The following is a 6,486-nucleotide window of genomic DNA, read 5'->3' on the forward strand; positions in this document are numbered from 1 at the left end:
TCCGCACATCTAATTGACACCCATTTCATGGGATTTTCTTTTCTATCTCAGTTTTGGTTTTGTTTATGGGTCATGTTTTCCTTGTGTGCCTCCCTTTGCTAATGTCTCGTCAAGGTTTATCATGTCCTCCTGTTCTTGCCCTGGTGTTACCCAATCAGCTCCCCAAGCCACGTGTTTCTTGTCCAGGTGTCTCTCGTTGTCTCGTTACTCTGTATTTATTTCCCTGCTTTCTTTCAGTTCTTGTCGAGTGTTGTTATTGTCACACCCATGCCATGTCCTGTTGTTATCATTTCCTTGCCTAGCTGTGTTCCTGTTTGGTTTGTTGCTTTGACTTGTGTTTTTGGACGTTGCTGATTTTGTTATTTTTGCCAAGTACCTTGTTTGCCTTTTTATTTATTTATTTTTTTTTTAAATTAAATTCCCTTTTGGACTCCATCCCTGCCTTGCTGCTTTTGCTCCCTGCATTTGGGTCCTCCACCCCACACCCCAACCTGACAACTGCCACTGTAGGGGCAGTAATTAGCATTCGGCGGCTGATCCAGCCAAGGTTAGTAATACAAAATCATTTTCTTGTCGGACAGAGATGGCACTCCGTGTAGCTGACGCCCTTATTCAGGCAGCCGATGAGCCGCCACCGTGGGGATCCGATGAGTTTGGCGTTTGGTGCTGAAGAGCTCTACATCGTGGACGCCAGCCTTTCATGCAGCTGCAGCTAAGCGAATGCTAATTCTTCACAGCCACAGATGCAGATTCGCGTCACGATGCAAGTGGCCATTTTGAGTACTAGGCAGCGGCGCGACAACCGCTGGAGACTTGGCTCGACTTGGCAAAATTTCAATGTAGGACCCTAGTGAGGCTAGACGGTGCCGAAAATGAAATGAAGTTGAACCCATGACAATCTAGCGTAAGAGAAACTGATGTAGAGAACAGAAAAAAGGCATCAACTCTGCCACATCACTCATGTTTACACAGACCAGCTAGAAAGCCGCTCCATCCGATGTATAACATTTGAATTCATTAACTTGCCAAGCATGTCCTCTGCATTCCCTTCTGGACAGCTTCTGACCTAAGCTTTTCCACAAAGCTTCTGGCCTTTGCCCTTTGTCACTCCCAAGGCTGTTCGGAATACTCTTACAAGCATGTTATTATTATAGTCCCGATCTGGTAGCAAGCTTTGTTTCAGTGTCACTGCTGAATTGCTCACAAATACAAACACACACACACACACACTTCTCTGGCCCCAAAGTGCCATACTAATTTCTGTCAGCATCCGTTCTATTTGGTAAAAGGCAGGATGGAACACTACTTTCATGTTTGTTTGTTTGTCTGTTTGCAGCACAAATCGAGTGTCATCGGATCAGGCAACACCTTTCCATTGTCCAAATTTAGTGGGGCTGTGTCCAATTTCATCTTCCTGTTTACAGCTAACTGTAGTGGTGAGAATTTCATTTTCTTGGAGATGATTGCCATTTTAACATGTTGACCAATCTAAACCCACCTTGACGGCAACAAACACAGATGGAACACTGTGACTGGCACTTGTGAAATTCAGCCAACGTCTCCATGAATATTCTACTCCTGACGTTTTTATATTTACATAAGTGCTTAGCTTGTGTCTAAATCATTCATTGTTAATATGACTGCTTATTCATGACAGTTGCAGAGCGATGCAATGTAAAATCAGTGACAGGTATGAATGGTAATAGAAGAATCCGATATGGTCTGTTTCTCTTTGCTTGCACACCATAATCCATTCTGTGACCTTGGTTGAAGTTTGATTTGAATTACTTTATTTTCAAAACAAAATTGAAATGAATTACATTTGTAATAATAAGAGATGTTAATACCACTTTTTTTTTTAACGATACCAGTACGAGTACTCAAATCTTGGGCAGTCACCGATACGATCCAAGTACGATACTCAGAGGTGGACGCGTCAATCAATTTTGAGCGTTCGTCAGTCGGGACACCCTTCCGTCATCGTCAATATTTCTAGCTGAACCGTCAATCCGTTGTCTCGACAAAACAGCATACCTTGCGCTGTAGAGAACAGGTCATGCGTAGTAAGAACGGTTTGGGTGAGGCTGCAGATGGAGTTTATTATGCGGGTATGCTGATCTGACAGAACACCGTCATTTGTCAATTGCGCAGCATAATGAGCGTCCGTTAATGTTTCCGTCATTCCAAGTGGGCATCTGTCAATGTTCCATCACTTGTCATTCATCAATCCGTTATCAAAATGGGATGTCCGTCATTTTTTATTACCAAATTTATTAATGGACAAAAAAAAAACTTCCGTCAGAGCTTAGTTCGTCAATTTGTCAAAGTTTCCTGTCAATTGTCAACAAAATGGGCACCCGTTATTGACAGATTGACGACCATTCCGTCAATATTGATACCACTAGTATTATTAAAACATATGAACCTCATTATTTGGAAGAAGTTGACCAGTCTAAAATTACTTTAAGAAAAACAACACTTTCTATACATTAAATTTAAATCTAATTTAGTGTTTTATGTTGCTATTTGCCTGATTTTGCTGTTACTGTATTTGCAATCTAAATTATTTGTTATAACCTGAACAGGATTTCAGGGTGAATTTAATTGTTACATTTTTGACAAGGAATAAGGGGTGGGGCTAGATAAGTCGTTTTACTTCTTCCTACACCCTTTTCGAACAGAATCTTGTTTTTGAAATTGAATACTGGTGGAACAAAATTTATGCAAATTATTATTATTATTATTATTTGTATATATACAATTATTTACGTATGTATGTATGTATGTATGTATGTTTTTCTTTTCTTTTCGAATAAAGTTTGTCCTAATGCTTGTTTTAATTATAATGAATAAAGGGGTAGTAAAAGTATGTATCACTTGTACCTCCCACAGCTCAATCTTGACTCAATTAACTATAAAATGGGCAGCATGGTTGAATTAGTGGTTAGCATTTCTTCCTCAGATCTCTAAGGTTCAGGGTTGGAATCTCCTCTATGGCCTTCCCGTGTCCTGCATCTTCCCACATTCCAAAAACTTTGCATGCTAGGTTAACTGAAGACTAAATTACCTTTCCTGCAACCTTAATGAGGACTAAAAGTGTAGAATATAGAAGGAAGCAAAATAAATAAATAAATCAACCACATATAAAGTAAAAATTTAAACTACTTAACATGCATAAATGAGTTGACCTGTTGATAAATAATTTTGGGGGAAATCTCACAAAATTTGAGGGCACCTCATGTTACATCACATATGATGGTGAAATATTTTAAGCTTTAGGGCTATTTTTTACCAAAATCATGGCTAGTACTAAAAGACGTACAGATCCTTTAGAATTTGCTTTGTTCCGTGTCATCTGCTCCAAACCGACAAGATATTTTAATAACATCTGGCGTGTAAAACATAGCTGAGATTGACTTTGTGTGAGGCTGGTCAGGCCGCCGGTTTCACTGTGCCATTCTCTGACTCATGGTGTTGCCTACAGTGGGGGAGGCAAAGTCAGGAGGCAGAGTGAGTGAGTGAGGGACAAGAAAGAACTCCAAGAGCTCTGAGACTGAGAAGTGGGATGCAGTGTTTTCTCCCCCTACTGACTGAAAAGTTGTGTGGTATTGCCACAGCACATACAGCACACTGGAGTGGTGACAAATTAGCATGATTGTTGGACATCTTACTTCCAATGTAAAACATAATATATTACCAGTTACTGTAATATGAAAGGACTGTATTGAGTTTTAAACAAAGAAAAAAGAGAAAAAAACACAGAGAAAAGCCAACTGACAGAAAAAACTCAACACAGAGTGTATTGCGACAGAAATGCCATTAATCTGATGCTAAAAATAAAACACATTAAAACAATGATTTTAATAAAGAAAAATAGAACTGTATTAAAAACATAAAAATGTAAGGCACAATAAAGCATGGTAAAGATAATGTATAGAAATAAACTGCTTTTTATGTGTAATTAAAGCAGACCCAAATTCACAAACACATATTTCTGCTTGAGCATCTTCTCCCTCCTCCTTGTGAGCGTTTTCATTTGGTATTAGTGTATTTGACTGTGTGTTCTGTTCAATAAACAATTGGAAGTGCATTGGCTATCCTTTTCTCACTTCATTCACCTGAAGTTCACACCCAAGTCAAATTTTGTCTCACAAAGCAAAAAAAGAAAAATAATTCAACGACGTGATGGGCGGGCTCATCGCTACAAAAGCACATACATTAGGAGACTTGATATTAGTTGGTGTCACTGCATGTTTGATTTAATTTCTCACATTACAAGTCCTCAATATAGGGGAACCACCTCATCAAATGTTGCAATTAAAATAAGCAATTGTCATGTTTCATTTTTCCTGGACAAAACAATATATTACCGGGGGAGGCCAAATGATGTATAGGTATGTAATAGGTATTAGAATAGGTATAATAATAATAATAATAATAATAATAATAATAATATCATATTTTGAAAAAGGTTTTGCAATTTATAAATTGGGATTGACACAAATCTTCAAATCTCACACTTAGTCAGTACACCAGCGTCAACACTGCTTATCTAATTAAATAATGAATACAGTTTATATGTAATGGGGCTTTAAGACCAAAAGCTTTTTAATTAAAAAGAAAAAAGTCAGATCAGCCACCCCCCCCCCCCCCCCAGCCCAAATAAAAACCCTGTGACATTGAATTGTTCTTATTGTTATATACAAAATGTTGTTTTTCTTTTACATTGTTATATCACATGTTAAACAGTGCATAATTGATTGAAGCATAATTAAAAGCTTTGAAAACAATTATTTAAATTAAGGTAAACTATAGGCAAATTTTGGGTTCATGTTTTTTCCTCCAGAGGAGTCAGTGCCTCACCAAAGATGAACCTCACGGTATGTCACTGTTCCCAAGCGTTTATTGAGTGATGAGAAAAGGAAAGGTGACGTAACAGTGGTAAACATGCCCTTATGCCAGCTTTTTCGAAATGTGTCAATACAATTTGAGTGAATATTTTCAACAAAGCAAATGGAGCCGAAATTGTTTACTTGATCAACCTTTGACAATAATGTAATTTTTTGAGATTTAACAATTGTCAGCAAAAAGTCAAATTTTTCTTAGATTGATGTGATTGATGGAACTACGGCAAAATCAGGTGCAAAAGTCACCATTATTCTTCTAATGCAAAGTACTTTATTTAAGACCAGTCCTAGTTAAAATAATGTAACATTGTTTTGTTATATAATCATCATACAAAGTAAGAATATCGTCGAAAACTCAATTTAATTCAGTAATTGAAATATTGAAACTCACTGTATCGCTAAGCACACTGAATTATTTTATGATCTTAGCTTTTATAATTTTCACGATTATGTCTTAAAGCCAGCAAAACCCCCAAATTCACCATCTCAAGGGATTACAATATAAATGCATACTGTATATGCAGATATATATGCACCTGTGTCTCTTTGTTGGCCCCGTCGTTGACGGATGCCCACATTTTCGGCGAGTGCTTTATGATGCGAAGCCTAGAAAAATAAATGGACTGACCACCAACTGAAGCAGTTTGTTGTCCGTCGATCCGGGTTAGTACAGACGGTCCTTCTCAGTCTGTGTATTTTTTTTACTCTGATTCTTATTCTTATACTTATTTTATTCTTGAGAGCCGGAATTGCCCACTTCTGCATACTGTATGTGTAATTTAAAAAAATAGTTAAGTACGGCTATACTTGTGCTTGGCAATGTTAGCATGAGCCACATGCTAACTGTAATTGACACAGCTGGTCATCATTGGTCCCGTCAGTTTTTCAGGCCGGCCCACTTGGGCTCAGTTTGTCCCTTGTCACCAACAGGCAAAAAGAAAACACACAATAAAAACAAGAGATATATACACATACACAGCGTGCTGATTGGGGAAATGAAAGAAACATTCGACAATATACAACATTTTATTTGTTTCTTTATTTGGCTGCAGTCTGTTCTCAACGTTGTGTGGCTGTCACCGACGACTCGGACTGGAATGGCCTGCAATACTTTCAGGAAATCACCTGACGGACCAGCGATACTTAGCTCTGGTAATTGAGAAATCTTTTTTGTGGGCTTAGTGATGAAGTGCTGCGTCCATGAGTGAAAATACAATTGATGCTTTCACTGTTTAAGGGCACTCGCAAGTAAGTATTTGCCATTGTGCTCGTCGCATCATCACTTGCGAGCCAATTTATGGCCAGGGTCATGGTAATCAAAATCCTATATGACATTGGCCCTGCAATAGAATGGGACAGGGTGAGAAGAAGCTCAATTGCATGAGACAGGATCTCATCTGCTGCAATTCTTCATCAGGTATTTTGATGATCATTTTATGCTACACATTTGCGATATATTATTTTTTATATTTTGTTATGATAATTGTTGTATCGAAAAATGATTGTGTTTATCAGTCCATATTTATTCTTTGCAATGTGCCCGCTAAATCTAAATGTATAAAAACTAGGGGTGTCGGGT

At 38.0% G+C, this 6,486-nt stretch overlaps 1 long non-coding RNA gene across 1 annotated transcript; it reads left to right on the plus strand.

Moving 5' to 3' along the window:
* The first annotated feature begins 264 nt into the window (after window positions 1-264).
* Window positions 265-1,723, plus strand: LOC144050716 (uncharacterized). Its single transcript, XR_013293909.1, has 2 exons — window positions 265-547; window positions 617-1,723. It is a non-coding gene; the product is annotated as an uncharacterized LOC144050716 (long non-coding RNA).
* Window positions 1,724-6,486: the final 4,763 nt, after the last annotated feature.

This window comes from Vanacampus margaritifer, chromosome 4 (assembly GCF_051991255.1).
Source record: "Vanacampus margaritifer isolate UIUO_Vmar chromosome 4, RoL_Vmar_1.0, whole genome shotgun sequence".
Classification (NCBI taxonomy): domain Eukaryota; kingdom Metazoa; phylum Chordata; class Actinopteri; order Syngnathiformes; family Syngnathidae; genus Vanacampus; species Vanacampus margaritifer.